The 20,187-nt window shown below is 40.1% G+C and overlaps 1 pseudogene; it reads left to right on the top strand.

Moving 5' to 3' along the window:
- Window positions 1-1,895: 1,895 nt before the first annotated feature.
- LOC113606272 (zinc finger protein 480-like) lies at window positions 1,896-17,041 on the top strand (annotated as a pseudogene).
- Window positions 17,042-20,187: the final 3,146 nt, after the last annotated feature.

Genomic DNA, 20,187 nt, shown 5'->3' with positions numbered 1-20,187 from the left:
AATGGAGAAAGAACTTAAGCCGGATCTGCAGAGATTGCAGGGCAACATAAGGAAGGGGACCTGGACCGGTCTTAGAAGGGGATAACAATGGAGTCACTTCACACAGAGTAGGGGGAGATGATAAAAGAGTTGGAACCTTGGCCTCCAGAGCATCATGGTGCTGGGAGAAAAACCGGACAAAGGGTGACAAGAAGAGCAGAGGAAGAGAGAGAGCAGGAAGGAAGCACAGCCACCTGGGGTGCCCGAGAGTGGGGAGGAAGGTAGAGTAACAGACGGAAGGAGTGTAACTGGGGGCATGGTGTAACCGCAGAGATGGGGGAAGAAAGAAGTATATAGAGATTTAGGACAAGTCGTACAGGTTGAGAAGGACCATCAAGAGGGGGAACAGTTTGCAGAGCGGGGCAGGACAGGTGTGAGGGAAGAAATGGAGAGGAAGGACAGGAACAGGAAAGAAGAGGAAAAGAAAAAGAAACAAAGGCAGAAACGAAATAGGGAGACAGATAAACAGACTAAAATGGGAACACCTAATAGTGCAGATGGAGGGGGAAAGTGGATCCAGATGGGTGGTGAGTTGTTTGGATGTGGATGATTATGTTGTGATAATATTGATTTGAGTCTTTAGAATCTATTGTATTTAACATTTGTTTAAATTATACAGGTGAGGATGAGAATTGCACAACTCCTGCCTATAAGGCCTGTGCAGTTTGTAATTATTTGTATCAGAAGAAAACTTCCATTTGCAAACCCTGTTGAGCAGAGAGGCAGTGACTTGATTCACTTAGATGTGGGTCACCCCCTTCCCTTTTCCTGGTGTGGAGTAGAGATCAGGGGAGAAAGGTGGAGCAAGAAAAGACTGACTGTGTCACTACATGGTGCCTTTTAAAGGAACATTGAAAGTGTGTTTTGTAATGGATTTACTTCTTTTCTTTTTCTTTACATTTAATTCTTTTGTAGCTTGAAATAAATCTTAGTTCATTCAATTTCTTTGTTCCTCTGAATAATTTTTAACTTCTGAAAGAAGCTTTGCTGGCCTCCAATATTCTATACATGTCATTCATTGCATCTTTAAGGAGGAGCTATGTAATTTCCGCATTTAGGGGATTTTCCTGTTTTCCTTATGCTTTCTGTTTGTAGTTTTATTTCATTGTGGTTAGAGAAGATACTTTTTTTTTTTTTTTGGTCTTGTCGGGTCATACTTCCGTGACCAGGGATCGAACCTGTGCCCTTGGCAGTGATCGTGTGGAGTCCTAACCACTGGACCTACCACCAGGGAATTACCATAGCCTCAGTTTTGTTTTTTCAAAACGTTGATACCGGTCTTCTGGATTAAAAATAATAAATTATTGCTTTTAAAAATTTGTTTCAAATTTATCCCTGGCCTGAGTGACTTAGTGACTCTGAGTCCCCCCATTCCTGAGGGCTGAGATCTGGGCTGAGGGTGAGGTCTCTGCTCTGTGTGGGGATGGATCAGGGCTGGTCTGTGACCTGAAGGGGATCGTCGGGTCCAGCTGAGGTGCTGGAGAGTGACTTGGTTTTTTGTTTGTTTTATTTTTGTTTGTTTTTGGCCTTGCCACATGGTTTTCGGGATCTCAGTTCCGTGACCAGGGATTGAACCTGGGCCACAGCAGTGAGAACCTAGACTCCTAACCACTAGGCCACAAGGGAAGTCCCAGGGAAGCGTGATCTGAAGGAAAGTGTGGGAAACTTCACCTATTGGTCTGTGTGTGGGAGTTTACTGTCCTGAGTCCCTCCTGGGATAGTGGGCAGCAGAGGACTGTCTGTTCCACATGCTGAGGTCTTCCCTGTGTGTGTGGTTGTGACTCAGAAAGGGGGTGTATTGATTCTAAGCATTAAACAGTATCTTTCAAACTTTCAAGATTGACTGCTAAAGAATCATGTTGCCTAAGGAGTATGCCCGGAAGAGGAGGAAGAGGAAAGAACTGGAGTTTGGAATGGCTCTTTCTCAGGTAAAGTCATATTCTCAGTTGATTATTTCATCTTATTTCTTGAAATGCCATTCTTTGGACTCACTAATCTTCTCTGACTCTGAAGTATCCTGCCTGACACCTGTACATCACAGTCACCCAGGGCCTTCCCTCAGGGCCTGTCATGTCCACTTGGATTCCATCTCCACACAATCCTGTGACCTGGATCTGGAACTTGTGAAGTTTCTCTGCTGGGCATAGTCCTGGGCAGGGCTTCACACCCATGGATGGGTCAATGCTGTTGGGCACCAGGGATTGTAAAGGGGCCCCATCTGAATGCACTGTCCTCTCTTTACAAAACAGAATGAAGAAGCTACACGTGGAAGGCAGATATTAATATGCAGAAATGCCTGGTAAGTTCTGGAAGAGACCAATAAGGAGAAATTTGTTCTGAGTTTTTATAATACATTCTCAGCTAAATGACTCTGTCACTGATTTCAACATCTTCATGATTGGGAATGGAATGGAAAGTTCAGAAATAGACATCAGTGATAAGAGGGTGTTTTATTCCATTATCCATTTTAAAGTATGAAATCATCCTAAATTGTTGAGATTTGGAAGTTCTTGGAATCAGTTTTGATACCTCCATTCTTCAGTTTTTTGTCTTTTCACTGTGTTGGTTGCGTCCTTTGACACATAGAAGGTTTTACCTTTGATGTAGGTAAGGTTTCAGCTTCATTCTTTTGCAGGGAGGTATCCAGTTTCCCAGCAGCATTTGTTACTGAGACTGTCTTATTTTCATTTTGTAGTCTTAGCACCTTTGTGAATACATGTTACGTATATGCAAAGGATTACTTCTGAGCATTCTCTTGTGTGCATTTGGTTTATGTATCTGTGTTTATACCAATACCACACCATCTTGATAGCTTTGTGATATGTTTTGAAATCTAAAAAAGGGAGGTCCCCATCTTTCTTCTTATTCAAGAGACTTTGGGCTATTTGTGGTTTTTTGAAATTCTCTAGGACTTTTAGCATGCTTTTTTCTGTTTCTTCAAAAATTGCCATGGGAATTTTGATAATCATTCCATTGAATCTGTAGCACACTTTGGGTAGCTGGGATACTTTAAGAGTATTAAGTCTTCTCGTCCATGAATATGGAATGACTATTTATTTGTATCTTTTAAAATTTCTTTTAGCACTGTTAAGTAGTTTTCAGTGTATACTTCTTTCACCTTCTTGGCGAATTTATTCCTAAATATTGATATTTCATTTGTTTTTAATGCTATAATAAATAAGATTGTTTTCTAATTTTCCTTTGAGACTGTTCATTGTGTATAGAAACGCAACTGAAAGTTTTTGCATGTTGGTTTTGTATACTGCAATTTTTCAAAACACGTATTTTGATATAGCAGTTTTCTTGTCAAAAGGTTACGGCTTCTTCATATCAAACCTTGTCTAGGTTTGATATGATAATTTTACTTCTTTTTCAATTTGGATTACTTTGATTTCTTTTTCTTGTCTAATTGCTCTGGCTAGGGGTTTCAGTACTTTGTTGAAGAGTAGTGCAGAAAGTATGCATCCTTGCCTTCCTTCTGATCTCAGAGGAAAAGCTTTCAGTCTTTCATGTTTGAGTATGACTTTAGCTGTGCTCTTTTCATAAATGGTGTTTGTTATGTTGAGATAATTACTGTTTCTAGTTTGTTGAGTGTTTGTCTTTTTTTTTTTTTAATATTTATGTTTATTTATTTATTTGGCTACACTGGGTCTTAGTGGCAGATCCCGATCTTCCATCTTCATTGTGGCATGGGAGATCTAGTTCCCTGACCAGGGATTGAACCTGGGCCCCCTGTATTGGGAGTGCGGAGTTGTAGCCACTGGACTTGGACCACCAGGGAAGTCCCAAGTGTTTATATCTTGAAAGTTTGTTGCATTTTGTCAAATGCTTTTTTCTGCAGTAACTGAGATGATCCTTTGTGACCTTTTTTTTTTTTTTTTTTGTGCGTTACACGGGCCTCTCACTGCTGTGGCCTCTCCCGCCACGGAGCACAGGCTCCGGATGCGCAGGCTTAGCGCCCACGGCTCGCGGGCCCAGCCGCTCCGCAGCATGTGGGATCCTCCCGGACTGGGGCCCGAACCCGCGTCCCCTGCATCGGCAGGCGGACGCTCAGCCACTGCGCCACCAGGGAAGCCCCCTTTGTGACATTCTTTCCTTTATTTTGTTAATGTGGTGTACCACATAATTGATTTTTGTATGTTGAGTCCTCCTTACCCCTTATAGTGATATAAATAAAATCCACTTGATGATGATGTCAGGTCTTTTTAATGTGGTGTTGAATTTGGTTTGCTGATGTTTTGTTAAAGATTTTGTAGCAATATTCATCGGGGATATTGATTTCTAGTTTTCCTTTCTTCTGTTTTTGTCTGGGTTTGGTATTAGAATCATGATGGCTCCATACGTTGAGTTTGTGAGTGTTCCCTCTTCAACTCTAACATTTTTAGCAAGATTAGTGGTAATTCTTTTGTAAATGTTTGGTAGAATTGGGTCCTGGGTTTTTTTTGTTTGTTTGAAGTTTTTGATTACTGCTTGAATGTCTTTAGTTATAATTGGGTTCAAATTTTTTTTATTTCTTAAGGATTAAGATTTAGTAGGTTATATGTTTCTAAGAATTTACCTGTATCTTCTCCATTCTATAATTTGTAGGCATTATTGTTCATAATACTCTTTTATAATCCTTTAAAAATTTTCTTTGACATTATTTGCAATCTCTCCACTTTAGTTTCTGTTTTCAGTTATATGAATCTTTTTTCTTAGTCCAGCTAAGTGTTTTTCCATTGAATTTTTCAAAACGCCAACACTACTTTGCTTTTATATTTTTCTGCTTTGTATTTTGTTAATCTCTGGTCTAATCTTTATGATTTACCTCTTTCCTTTTGCTAAATTTGGGTTCAGTTTGATTTTTTCCCCCTACTTCATAGAGGTATAAGAATAGATTTCTGGTTTGAGATCTTCTCTTTTTCTTATTTAAAGCATTTAAATTTCCTTTTTAGTACGGTCTAAACTGTGTGTTCAAAATTTTGGTATGTTGTATTTTCATTTTCAGCCCAATATTTAAAAATTCCCTTGTGATTTGTTCCTTGACCCATTGGTGCTTTAAGAATGAGTTGTTTAGGGAATTCCCAGGCAATGCGGTGGTTAGTGCTCCACACTTTCACTGCTTAGGGCCTGGGTTTGATCCCTGGTTGGGGAACTAAGATCTCACAAGTGGCGTGGTGTAGCCAAAAAGGAAAGAAAGAATGAATGAATGAATGAATAAAATATTTCAACTTAAAAAAAAAGAATGAGTTGTTTAATTTCCACAATTTGGGGAATTTTCTTTTTTCTTCTGCTGTTTATTTTTAGTTTTATTTTATTATGATAGAGAACATACTTTTTATGATCTCAATCTCTTAACATTATTAAGATTTGCTTTTTGCCTTAATACATGGTCTGTTGTGGAGAATGTTCCATGTGTGCTTGAGAAGCATGTTTCTGCTGCTTGTTGGGTGGAGTGATCTGTACATGTCTGTTATGTCTACTTGGTCTACAGTGTTGTTCAAGTCCTCTGTTTCCTTGTTGATGTTCTCTTTGGTTCCATCCATAAGTAAACATGAGCCATTGAAGTCTCATACTGTTCTTGTGCTGTTTCTCTCTTCATTTCTGTTAATGTTTGCTTCCGTTTTCTTGGAGATCTAATGTTATATTTGTATATTGTTTTATCTTTTTGGTAAATTGTTTTATAATTATATAATGTTTTTTGTCTTTTTATTTTTTTCTGGTATTATGGAGTCACCCCTGCTCTCTTTAGGATGGAATATCTTTTCCATCCTTTCACTTTTCACCTTTCCGTGTCTTTAGATGTGTGAATGTTCACAGTTTTAAATCTCTGATATGCTCTCTCTGTGGCTCTCGCTCTCGATTTTCCTCCTGTTACTTCCTCTAGGGGTCCCTGCTCAGGAAACCTGTACAGTGGTGAAAGGCAGGAACCCTGGCCAGCCCGCTTCACTGCACTGTAACTTCAGAGGGAATGCATCAAGTATTTCCTTTTCATCATGACGTTTGTTTGAAATGTGTTTTTTAATAATAATTTTTTTCCACATTCTTTTTTTCATGATTTTTAATTCTCCAAGAAGTTTATAACTTCACTGTTGTGATAAAATTTTTCTTAATCTGTGAAAAAAATGTAGAATACTACTATTCTAATTTTGAATCGATTTTTAAAAAAATAAATAATTAATTTATGGCTGCGTTGGGTCTTTGTTGCTGTGTGTGGGCTTTCTCTAGTTGTGGCGAGCAGGGGCTACTCTTCGTTGTGGTGCATGGGCTTCTCATTGCAGTGGCTTCTCTTGTTGCGGAGCACGGGCTCTAGGTGCCTGGGCTTCAGTAGTTGTGGCATGCAGGCTCAGGAGCTGTGGCTCGCAGGCTCTAGAGCGCAGGCTCAATAGTTGTGGCTCACAGACTTAGTTGCTCCGCGGCATGTGGGATCTTCCCGGACCAGGGCTCGAACCTGTGTCCCCTCCATCTGGCAGGCAGATTCTCAACCATTGTCCCACCAGGGAAGTCCCAAATCAATGTTTTATTATTAGAAAAAACAAGGAAACTCTCGGCCTGTTGTTAATGCCCAAGTATGTAAATTTTAATGGCTGAAGTTGTATTTATATTTTTGAATATAGTTATTGAGATTGGAGTTAAAGTATTTTTTTTTATGATCATACCATTTTTCTTTTAGTAGCCTATTATGGAATCATGTTGATAAACTAAATTCAGTACAGTTGATACATTTTCATTGTCTGAAAGATGCTGAAATACCCATGAATAAAAGGGTGATTAAAAAATTGAAAATATGTCAGGGAACAACTATCATTTCAGTAATTTAGTGTGGACATGTGTGTGCATAAGTTCATGGATGTGCACGGCATCCCTGGTTTAGATAAACAACATGATTTTAAAACTATGTATTACATCTTTTGTAGTCGAAATTATATCTTCAGTATACTCAGTGGCCTTGAATTTTTTCTATGCTATCATGTTAATGGTTTAAATTGTAGTAAGATTACTAAAATTTTTAATATATGTGTGTGCGTGCCCACATTTATAATGGCCTTTCATGCTTTTCTGCATTCACCTTGGACTTTTTTCAGGTTTTCTCAGGTATCCCTCTGTGTGTCCTTTTAATGCTCTCTGTTACTTACCTGTTTGATTTTTAAGTTTCAGTCTCAGAGCCCAACCCTCTGAGGTTAGGTGCTTGCTGTGTCGTTGGTTAACTTCTTGACCTGAGTCAAGTTTCTCAGAGGGTCTCTGACACAGTTTTTTCTTCTGTAAGATGGGAACAGATCTTTCTCTAATGAGCTGTTACGTTGATGATATGTTCATACCCGTAAAGCACTTTATAGAGTAATGTTTAGATTAATATTACAGTAATTTAGAGTAATAAGAAGTGTTCCAGGGACTTTCCTGGTGGTCCAGTGCTTAAGAATCCGCCTTCCAATGCAGGGGATGCGGGTTCGATCCCAGGTCAGGGAACTAAGATCCCCCATGCCACAGGACAACTGAGCCCCTGCGCCACAACTAGAGAGAATCCCGTGCGCTGCCCTGAAGAGCCCACACGCTGCAATGAAAGATCCTGCATGCCACAACAAAGATCCCACTTGCCCCAACTAAGACCCGATGCAGACAAATAAATAAAATAAATTAATTAAAAAAGAAAAGTATTTCCAAACTTTTAATCATTGTTGTTATAATCATCATAATTGAAGATTTTGACTTTTCTCTAGAGCCATTGTGGGCTTTGTCTCTCTCAAGACGCCACTCAGACTGCAACTCATCAAGATATTGACTTTCAGTTACTGTGTAGAACATAATATCAAACACATCTGGATAGACAACCCATCTTTGAGTTTTATTTATAGATGTTTCATGGATTTTCCACAAAGATGAAACACCCTTAGTAATTGGAAGATATCATAATCTCTTATGAAAAAGCGTAAGAAGTTAAAATTAGAGGCACATGATGTCTCCCAATACTTCTACATGGACCTGGTGGAACATACACTTCAACCAAGTCAATCCTTACCCCTTCTTCTCTTTTCCTTTTGTATGAAGATGTGAACTCTCCTCATGGCCCCTTGGTGAAAATATATTTTCATTTCAGGAACGGTTGACTTTTGAGGATGTGGCCATTGAATTCACTCAGGAGGAGTGGGAATGCTTGGACCCTGTTCAGAGGGCCTTGTACAGGGACGTGATGGTGGAGACCTACAGGAACCTGATCTCCCTGGGTGAGGATAACTTCCCTCCACAGCTGGGCTTTGCCTTTGCATCTTCCCCCTGTGCCTCTTGGGAGGCCCTGTTTCCTTTGATCTGAAAAGCCTGTGGACTCAGACATGAAGTACCATCATGCGTTTAAACTGACCCTTTCTTTGGGTAATCTGTCCATTTCATGTTACATCAGGAGTTGTTCCAGAGCTTAATTATGTATAAAGCTCAATGGCAAACTTTAAACGAATACCCAATTTCCCATTTTCTACCTTTTGGCTTTTGACTTAGTGTTTCTAGGAAGAGAGCTCAATATTTGCATATTATATACTGTTCCTGATGCGTTTAGAAGGAGGCAGTGGATGAATTTGTGAAATATTTTTCCTGACCCACCTGTAATGTCCTCACTCCTTAGTTGAAGAAAGAGCTGTGATTTTCGGAAAACCGTAGCACTTTACATTTTTTGTTCCGATAATCAGGCAGTTCTGTTTTTGATCTGAATATTATCTCCCTTTTGGAGCAAGAGAAAGAGCCCTGGACTGTGATGTGTGATGTGAAAAGACCCAAAAACCAAATGGGTGGGAATGTGTGAGAAGTGTGAACACAGATGGGCTCTCATAAGGGCAGAGAGGAAGCCACAACATTAATAGAGTTTGGGAAACTTTTCTCACGGTGGAGAGTTTTTTTTTGGGGAAACAGAAGTTCATTTATTGAAAAGTCTCAGAGGGTGTTTTTCATCTCCTGGAGTTATCACCCTGTCCTTCATCATGGAAAATGCTTTCTTTTACCCTGCAGTGGTGCTGCAGCTCCACAAGAGACAAAAGCAAGGTCTGTATCATGACCCACAACACTCCTCATCTGGCTTTTGTGAACTGGGTTTTGCTTGACTTTGAGGAGCATGAGGTGGGCTGTTTTAGAGGGGTCTCTTGCCCCTTCATGTCTCCTTCTGGTCTTGATTCCCCTGGATGCTCAGTTCTTAGTCCCTGTAGATCAGAGCTGATGCCTCTGGAGTCCCACCCCTGAGCCCATCCCGGTTTGATCAGAGTTGCTGTACTTGGAAGAAGTAATCAGAAGATGTGGAAACACTGGCTGCTCTGTATTCCACGTGGCCCCTCAGCACCTGCTGTAGCTGTCTCAGGTCCTCTCTGCTGGTTTAGATCCCTCAGCCGTTTCTTCTGTTCAGGGGTGTGTGGAACAGCTAGGTGGATTGGATCTTCTGTGCTTGTACTTAGGAAAACTGTAAGCACCGTGGATGGAGAGATCCTCTTTTTGATCCTAAATACTACCAGGAGACCAATGGTGAATCTGTCAGGCTCTTAGCTTGGCATCTGTGGGTTGAGCACATGGTCCCGTCTCAAGATCCTTGAATGTCTGACCCTCACATGTTGCATTGTTTTTTGCTCCTGTACTGCTCTGCTTAGTCTTGGAATGTCGACTCTTCCTGATTTTACATTCTGCTTAGTTTGTATGATTTTATCTCTTAAATTCCTTTGCAGTATAGTCCTAAGGTCTGAAATTTTATCTGGTTTCTTTGCTCTGATAATGTACGCATGTGTAAGAGGGAACTTGTGGTGGATTCTCTATGGAGTGTGTTTACTGGTTACCAGAAAACATTTAATGGAGACACTTCCCTCATGTTGTAACATTTTCCTCCTCCGTTCAGAGTCACCACTTGAAGCTACTCATTGGAGTGGTCAGCACGTTTTGGGACACGAGGTAGAAAGTATCACGAGAGCCTGTCTGATAAGTCTTTCCAGGTGTTTTTCTGGCTTTGGGGACTGTCACAAAAGCCTGTCTCAAGGGCGCTACGACAATGTTGTTCACATATACCAACGATCATACATTTTAGCCTCTGTAAATGGTGTAGAAATTTATCCCAGGATGCTAAATATGAACTGATCTGTCGTTGATGCCGCACTTTTCGTTGCCTGTGTGCCATTGTTCATTTACCTCAGCAGCTCATATTGAAGAATCTGAATGAGGGAGCTTATGAAGTGGAATGATACTTTCAGTGATGAAGCATCATTTGTTTTTTTTAAGACAGTGGTACTTTCATTTTGTATATTCATATGCATTATACATGATTCTTATTTGTATTTATTATTAAGTTCATACATTTTGTGTTAATCTTCGTGTTTTTGTTTTTATGTTTGCAGTGTGTGGGTTGGTTGATTGGGGAAGGCTCCCCCGCCCCGCCATGGTAGAATTGATCAGTCCCTTTTAGAGTTCTTTATGTATTCTAGATGTTAATCTGTTATCAAATATATAATTTGCAAATATTTTCTCTTATACCATAGAGTCTTTTCACTTAGAGCATGCTTTAATTCACAGTATTTTATAATTTTGATATAGTCCAATTTATCTGTTTTTCTTTCGTGGGCTGTGTTTTTTAGTGTTATCTGATAAGTCCTTGGTGAATCCAATGTCAAGAAACATTCCTTGTATGATTACTTCTAGTACTTTCATACACTTGGGAGTTAGGTTTAGCTTTTTGAACCATCTTGAGTTAATTCTTTTCTGTCGTGTAAGACAGTGGTGCAACTAAATACTTTTGTTAGTGGGTTTCCAGTTTTCTCAACACCTTTTGTTCAGTAGACTGCCCTTCTCCCATTGAATGGTCCTGACACCCTTGTGGAGCATCAGTTTAGCATATACACAAGTTTTTTTTTCTGATGTCTCTGTTCTGTTTCAAGGATCCCTCTCTCTGTCTTGATGCCAGTACCACATTGTCTTGGTAAGTTTAGCTTTGGAAGAAGTTTTGAAATAAGTGTGAGACCTTCAACTTTGTTTTTTTTCAAGCTTATTTTTGTTATTCAGGGTTTCTGGAGATTCCATATGAAACATCGGATGGATTTTTCTGTTTCTTTGGGGAAAAGCTATTGGGATTTCACTAGGGGATAATTTGACGTGTTGACCAGTTTGTGTAGTATTGACTTTCAGTCTAGGGATTTGAGATACCTTTGCATTTATTTGTGTCTTTTATAAGCTTTTTCAGTGGTCTTTTTTTTTTTTTTAATATTTATTTAATTATTCGGCTGTGCCAGGTCTTAGTTGCACCACTAGGGATCTTTAGTTGCAGCATACAGGATCTTTTAGTTGCAGGAATCTTTAGCTGCGGCATGTGAACTCTTAGTTGCAGCATGTGGGGTCTAGTTCCCTGACTAGAGATCAACCCCGGGCCCCCTGCATTGGAAGTGCAGATCCTTAGCCACTGGACCACCAGGGAAGTCCTTCAGCAGTCTTTTTAATTTGCAGTGTACAAGTCTTTCCTGTCATGTATAACATTATGTCTAAGTATTTTATTTTATTATTTGATGTTATTGTAAATGGAATTGTTTTCTCAATTTCTGTTTTGATTGTTCATTTTTAAGGTTTAGAAACTGAATTGATTTTTCCATGTTGACTTGGTGTCTTGTAAGTTTATTGCAGTCTTTCATTATTTCTAGCAGTTTCTTTTTTTACAGAATCTTCAGGGTTTTCTTTTCTTTTTTTTTTTTTTTCGGTACGTGGGCCTCTCACTGTTGTGGCCTCTCCCATTGCGGAGCACAGGCTCCGGACGCGCAGGCTCAGCGGCCATGGCTCACGGGCCCAGCCGCTCTGCAGCATGTGGGATCTTCCTGGACCAGGGCATGAACCCGTGTCCCCTGCATTGGCAAGCGGACTCTCAACCACTGTACCACCAGGGATGCCCTTCAGGGTTTTGTACATGTTATATAATGTCAGATAATTTTGCTTCCTCTCATTATTGGGATCCCTATTATCTCTTTTTCTGTGTCTGTGTTCTTTCTAGGACTTCGGGTATTATGTTTTTTTAGAAATATTGAGAGCAGGTATCCTCGTCTTGTTTCTGATCTTAGAGGAAAAGCTTTCATTCTTTCACCATTAAGTATGATGAGAGCTCTGAGGAGCTACTCCATTGAAGCATGGCTTTCAGCATAGTCCTATACCTTTTCTGAACAGAGAACATATTCAGACATAATGAGGTTGAACCCAAGTTTGTGTGCTCAGTGAGGCCAAACAAACTGAAACTTTAGAGTTTGGAGCAGAGAAAGGTTTATTAATCAAAGAGGCACCAACCCGGAAGATGGTAGACCTAAACTTGCCTCAAATGCATCTTGCGGGTTGGCCAGGGTGTAAGATTTTTGGAGAGAAAAGGAGAGAAGGGAGGGGAGCGTCTGTGATCCCAGCTTCCCTGTAAGATCTCAGCTGCAGACTTTGGGCACCACGTTGTGGCATCTTCCTGATTATTCTGTAGGTTTCTGCAAAACAAATTCCTAATCACAGTCTTCTGATCCCTTAACTTCCTTCTGGGAGAAAGCAAAAGCAATAGTTGTGACATTTTATTATTTACTTAGAACCGATGTGACGGCTTCTCACTTGGTCCTCTGACTGTCATCAATTTTTTCAGTCCTCTTGGGGCTGCTGGTTGAAGCCACAGTTTGGGCTCATAGATCAGGGTATCAGTTTAAGCTATGAGTCATGGGAAAGATTCTGTTGGGCTTGCTTTTCCTTTCTTTCTGCATTCCCTCCTTCCCCTCATGAGTATCTGCTTGAATCTGCTCTTTGGAACTCAGGGAAGATCCAGGAGACCGAAGCCTTTTTCTACCAAGAGGAATCACGGCACTTGGAAAGGCTTTTGGTATCTAGGAGGTATCTAGGAGGGCCCTGCTGGGTTCCGTTTGTTTCAGTCCCCTGTTTTCTTTGATACTGCTCAGTCTTGAGGGGAACAGGTGTGGGAAGACAAGAAATGGAATAAAATTTTGGATAGAGAGATTAATCAAACTCAGCAGGGGAACACAGATTTAGGGAGACTCACTTTTACAATCAGGGCCTCCTACTCTACTGGACTGTTTATTCGGTTTCTTTGTATCTGCACATGTGTGTACAGAAGAAACTCATTCTTCTCCTTTAGATGGCCTTTTCCTGTTTTTTTTTTTTTCTTCTGATTTTTGCTAAGAACATTCTTGTGCAATCTCCTGGAATATTATGTGTTTTTCTGGAATGTAAGTATGACAGTGGAAATTATGGAATATACAGTTGGATACATTACACAGCAAATCATATAATAGATATAATCCTGCTTTCTCCCTACAGCATCTCACTCTCTCCCTTTTTAAATCTCTCTTCTTTCTGTCCTATACTCATAGTATAATTCTCATAGTTAAAAATCGACAGTATCATATCAATTGCTAAACCAATTCTTTTTTTTTAAGGTCAGTATCTTAGTTGCCCTCGTACAGTTATATTCACACAGGTACGCAGTCACCAGCTGTGCTCCCACGTATACATATACGCTGCCCGCCACTCAAATCCTTTCTCAGTCCTGACTTTTCCTCCCATGGTATCTTGATGTCCTGGAAACACTGTCATTTGCTCCAATATTTAAGTTGTTCTCCTTGCGGTCCCCAAATCCACAGCACTCCTTCACCCATCCATCCACATTCCACATCGCTCACACCGTAGAAATGATCCCTCATAATCTGTTGAACAACTTTCTCAGGACGTGACCCAAGGTGCTACCTGCCGCAGTGATGACTCAGAAACCATTACCCAGAGGGACGGCCGAATAAACTTAGTAGTTACACAGCTGACTTCTTCTTGCATCTCCCTTGACGTTTTCCTTCTAAACTTCTGGTATTAGTTGTATTATTTGGTAATCTGTCCTGCCTGTGGGTGGTCATGCTTAAGAATGAGCGTTCTCAGTCTATAGGTCCAGATTCAAGTTATGGTTCCGTCACCCCTTTCTGTGTCAGTTGGGTTAATGTACATAAACCTGTGCCTCTACTGCCCTGATTTTAAAAATCATGTTAATTTACCTCAAGCCTTTTAAAACAAATTTTTGCTGTTAGCTGGCTTAGACTATTGCATGTTTTTTCATAAATAGTGAAAAGTTACTTTTTTAGAAAAAGATACGTTAGTATTCTGTCATGTTTTTCATGATACACCTTTGTCTTCATTATATCCTGTCTGCTTTTCGTTTGCACTTTGTCCTCAGCAACGTGTCTGACCTCAGTTAATGAGTATACAAAGTGTTACTGTTCATCCCATATATTTTGGAACTACCTTTTTAATGGTACTGCATAGATAGGGAATTCTCTACTCATTGCCTGATAGAGAACTGAAGAATATTTTACATATTAATTTATACGTGTGATTTACAGATGATAGTTGTTCAGCACGTATTATGCAATACGACTAACATGTACTACTTGTTAATGTTATAAAACGCTTTTCCTTATGGGTACCTAGTTTTATAGCATGATTGAGAAAAATGCATTGTTTTCTTAACAGCTGTTTTGTTGGATTCTTCACTTCCTCTATGCTGTATCTGTTTTACAATTCTAAAGAGCCAGTTACTTAGATTATTCACCGGCAGAGCTAATTTTGTATTATTTACCATTACAATATATTGTCAGTTATTTAGCATTGATTTATGTATAGGAAGTAGGCAGAATATATCTGCAGTGTAAAAATGTTTCTCCTCGATTATGAGCCAGCAGCATGCCTACTGTTAATGAGTGTGGTCTTTGGGGTTATGGTGGAAACATACCCTTTCTCTGCGAGCTGACATATGTTTGTCAAATGTGAGTGTTTCTGTCTTAGGAGTTTGAAACTAGACTACCCTAAAAGTAATTTGAATTATATTTTATCTCTCTTTCTTTAGTTAAGCATTACATGCTTTGAGTTTATCAAACTTTTAAGATCATGTTTGGGAAGGTTCCTAACTGTGCTTGGTGTAAGTATTACTTGTGGTGTAATATCATGTATTCAACATGAAATATTTATTTGTAAATTGTAGTGACAGGATACCTATAGATGTGTATGTCTTGTAGATATTTTTCCTATACATGTGATCAAGCAGTTACAACCAAAAGTGAACACTGATCCAGGAGAAGTGTTCCAAACACTGATGTTGGGAAGACCTGAAAACGATGAAATCAAACATGTGCACATCAGAGAAATCCAGGAAGATATGTATGACTTTGAGTGTCGGTGCAGAGGTAATGAAAGAAATGACAAAGGAATGCCTATAACCCATGATGGAAATCTCACTGATGAAAGAGATTGACATGGTAAAAGGGATGTAGGAATCAAACGCATTGGAAATAGGCTTGGATTAAATGTTCAAAAGAAACTGCAGATATTTAAAACTGATGGGATATTTTATGAATGTAATGAAGTTGAAAGATCTAACAACAGTAGTTCCTCATTTTCACCACTTCAAAGAATTCCTCCTCATGTCAAAACCAACGTCCCTAATACATATGAGAATGATTTTATCCATCTTTCAATACAGACACAAGATCAGAAAGCACTCAGGGAAAGACCTCACAAATGTAATGTGTGGCGAAACCTTTCTTCAGGGATCTCACCTCATTAGACATCGGATCATCCACACAAGAGAGAAATTACATAAATGTGATGTATGTGGCAGAGTCTTGAGTCATGATGCAAAGCTTGCAACCCATCAGAGGATTCATACTGTGGAGCAGCCTTACAAATGTAATGAGTGTGGCAAAACCTTTAATGGCAGCTCATACCTCAGGAGACATCAGATCATTCATATAGGAAAAAGTGTGTATAAATGTGATGTATGGGGCAAACTCTTTAGCCAAAACTCACACCTTGCTGCTCATCGGAGGGTTCATACTGGAGAGGAACCGTATCAGTGTAATGACTGTGGCAAGGTTTTTAGTCGGTATGGAACCCTTGCAGGTCTTCAGAGAGTTCATACTGGAGAGAAACCTTATGAATGTAATGAATGTGGTAAGGCCTTTAGTCAAAAACCATATCTCCAAGTTCATTGCCGAATACATACTGGAGAGAAACCTTTCAAATGAGTGTGGCAAGTTCTTCAGTCTAAAATCACACCTTACAAGTCATCAAAATTCACATCTTACAGATCATCGGAGTACATTACGTAGAGAAAGCTTTCAGATGTAATGACTGTGGCAAGGCCTTTCGTGTAAAGGGAACCCTTTTAAGTCATCAGAGAATTCATAGTTGAGAGAAACCTTACAAATGTAATGAATGTGGTAAGCCCTTTCGACAAAAGTCACATCTTCGAATTCTTTGGAGAATTCATACTGGAGAGAAACCTTTCAAATGTAATGAGTGTGGCAAGGCCTTTAGTGTAAAGGGAAACCTTTTAAGTCATCGGAGAGTTCATACTGGAGAGAAACCTTACAAATGTAATGAATGAGGCAAGGCCTTTAGTCGAAAATCACATCTTTGAGTTCATTGGAGAATACATACTGGAGAGAAACCACTCAAAGCAATATGGTTTGCTAAGTCTCATTTTTGAAGATCAAAAATGTAGAACAGTGAGAATTTATGTTGAAGAGCCAACTTTCAAATGTAATGGATGTTGTAAATTTTTACATCAAGTATGCACACCTTTGGTGTTGAGAGCATTCATACAGGTCAAAATATATACACATGGAAGCTCTTTGAGATAGTGTGTCCGTATGGTTCACCCAAGAACCCATATTTGGGAGAATTCTTCAAAATTTAAGGCATCTGGTGAATATTTTGAGCAATTCTTACAACAGCCCATACACTAGAGAATGCATACTAGGAATAAATCTTTACCTCTTTGAGATATTACGTACAGCAGAACCATGACAAGTCACCGCTGTTAAAACTTACGACATGATGTGTATATTTGAGGAAGAAGGACATGTATGGAAATGGCCCATTGTCTTCAGTGTATAAAATATTCAATTATTTGATTTTTCTCAAAAAGAATACATTACTATTTGTGCTTTTCAATCTGAAGTTTGAAGTAATAGGGGAGAACAGGGACTTCCCTAGTGGGCCAGTGGTTAAGATTCCGTGCTTCCAATGCAGCAGGTGTGGGTTTGATCCCTGCTCGGGGAACTAAGATCTCAAATGCTGCAGGGTGCGGCCAAAAAAAAAGGATGAAGTAACAGAGAAGAAGAAATATGATTCCATATTGGACTTGTTTCTTTTACTTTAACCTTTGTATTCTACTGCTTTTGGTAGAAGTCAGTCACTAAAGGGATGTTGCCTATACACTTAAATTATATATAATGGGCCATCTCTGGATACACTGCCACCCTTGTAATGAGTGTTAATGTAAAATACCTTTGCTTAGCTCCCAGGAAGCTTCCTGACCAGACCCACCTGTGAATGGCTTCGGGAAGGAAGAAATTAACATACCCCTTCCAGAGTGTCACCAGAAAGTAAACCAGTGCATCTGAGAAAAAAATGGAAAATTTTATTTGAGCCAAAATAGAGGATTGTATCCTGGGAAGAGCATCTCAGAAAGCTCTGAGAACTGTTCTGCCTGTTAGAAATCAAAGCACAGTTACATAATTTTTGTGAGACAGACAGTTATACATCAAATGACATATATATATATATATATATATATATATATATATATATATATATATATTTTTTTTTTGCTGTACGCGGGCCTCTCACTGTTGTGGCCTCTCCCGTTGCAGAGCACAGGCTCCGGACGTGCAGGCTCAGCGGCCGTGGCTCAGGGGCCCAGCCGCTCCGTGGCATGTGGGATCCTCCCGGACCAGGGCACGAACCCGTGTCCCCTGCATCGGCAGGTGGACTCTCAACCACTGCGCCACCAGGGAAGCCCCAAGTGACATATTTTTGACAGTTCACAAAATCCAGGTCTAAGCATCATCATGGTAGGTCATGTGAACCTTTACAAGATCAAAAAGGAATGTTATCTTTTAAGGAGTTGCCTTGTTGATGCTAGGAGAATGTGTCTTTATGGTTGAGTATTTATTCCTGCTGATGTGTCAGGTTTGGTTGATGTATCAGGCAAATACACAATGCACAGTGCGGGGAGAGAGGAAGCCAAAAGGCAGAGAAGAATTTATGTAAATTTTTCTTGTCTTGCCCTAAAGTATAAATTTTATTTCACGGGAGTCTGACCTGAAGCAGGACTTTACTCTCTCCCCTTTTAGTATCAAAGAAACCTGGGGCTTCCCTGGTGGCGCAGTGGTTGAGAGTCCGCCTGCCGATGCAGGGGACATGGGTTTGTGCCCCGGTCCGGGAAGATCCCACATGCCCGCGTACGGCAAAAAAAAAAAAAAAAAAACGGAGCCTGAATTCTAACTCAGGGGAGATGATTCTTTGGGACAGTTGTTGACTATCTTCTCGGTCTGCTGGTTTTCTGAATAAAGTTGTCACTCCTCGTCCCAGCAACTAGTCTCTGGATTTATTGGCCTGCAGCGAGCAGTAAGAGCTTAGCATTGGAAACATGGTGATCTTATGCCTTCATTCCAGGCCTTGATGACAGTCTCTGGGAAGGAATCAGTAAGAGGAAGGGGCCAACCTCATTAGTTGTGGTTCATTCGCATCCATGTTCCCTGGAAAAACAAGCCTCCTGAATTATTAAATTCAATAGTGTGTGAATTAGCATGAGGGAGGGCCAGAGAATAGTGTTAAGACTGTGACTTGACTCATCATGATGATTATATTCAGGGTGCCCTTTCATAGATAGACCACCGTGTGTTATAGTGCAGAATGCTTTACCAGCTGACCATGAACAACACAGGAAGAATACCAAGTGATTGGGTTTTATTTGGTTTTGTTTTTATTTTTTAAATTTTTTGGCCTTGCCGTACAGCATGGGGGATCTTAGTTCCCCAGCCAGGAATGGAACCTGTGCCCCCTCCAGTGGAAGCACTGGTACCAGGAGACTTAACCACTGGATCGCCAGGGAAGTCCCTGGGCTTTTTTTTTTACCTGAGAGGAGAGTGACAGGTTACTGGGGACTGTTTATCCAGTAGCAATAATGCAGGGGTAGACTTGGTCACTTACTCCATTGAGTGGCAATAGTAGTTTTATATATCTATGTTTAAAGGAAAATTAGTCTTATTGTTGGAAATTGAAGAGAGAAATATTCTGGAGAGGAACATTTAATGAAAATATTCAGAATAGTGTGTGTATATATATGATTCACACTTAACTCTCGCCATTACATTTTGCTGCTGTTTTATTCAGAATGTATCATTAGTCTCCTGTTTTAACTAATAAAATAATCAACTTTGTCACAACACTGGATGTATGTTATTCCTTTTTCCAACAGTTTTATTCCGTCTCTGTACTTTATAGCAGAAGCTAGCAATGCACTGTTAGTATCTCAGGGTTGAAAGCATCTATAACAATCTTTCCAATATGGGATCAAACAACATACAAGTCGGAGATTATATACTCGTAATTTGTACTTGAGTTATTCTCTCCACACTCTGTTGCAGAATATTCAAATGTCTATAATGCAAATCGTATAGCAGTGCCTTTCAGACCCTTGACTTCAATTAGTGTACAACAGTTCAACCAAGGAAATGGAAAGATCTAATTGGCTTTATTGAATGCTTCATGAATTGGGCAGCATCGCACCTAGTAAATAAAGAGGTGCTCCATGGAGCTGTACAAAGTGGAAGAGCCCATGATGTTGAGCATCTTTTCAGGTGCTTTCTTTTTTTTTTTTTTTAATTATTTTTGGCTGCGTTGGGTCTTTGTTGCTGCATGCGGGCTTTCTCTAGTTGTGGCGAGTGGGGGCTACTCCTTGCTGTGGTGTGCGGGCTTCTCATTGTGGTGGCTTCTCTTGCTGTGGAGCGTGGGCTCTAGGCACGTACACTTCAGTAGTTGTGGCACATGGGCTTCGTTGCTCCATGACACGTGGGATCTTCCTGGACCAGGGCTCGAACCCCTGTCCCCTACCTTGGCAGGCAGACTCTTAACCACTGTGCCGCCAGGGAAGCCCTCAGGTGCTTTCTGAATGTGTATCTATGACAGGTTTTTGGTTTGTGTTTACTGTGAAGTTTTTATATGGATATAGAACTCTGCACTTCCTATACTTAGGTGACCCTTTCTTTTCCCTTGTTAGGGAATTTTTCAGTTATTGTTTCTTCAGATATTTTCTCAGGCCCTCTCTCTCTCTTCTTCTTCTGGATCCCCTATAATGTGAATATT

This window comes from Aethalodelphis obliquidens, unplaced genomic scaffold, assembly GCF_003676395.1.
Source record: "Aethalodelphis obliquidens isolate GAN/ISIS:26980383/991018 unplaced genomic scaffold, ASM367639v1 scaffold43, whole genome shotgun sequence".
Classification (NCBI taxonomy): Eukaryota; Metazoa; Chordata; class Mammalia; order Artiodactyla; family Delphinidae; genus Aethalodelphis; species Aethalodelphis obliquidens.
The sequence above is the reverse complement of the archived record's forward strand: the minus strand, read 5'-3'. Positions and strand labels throughout refer to the sequence as shown.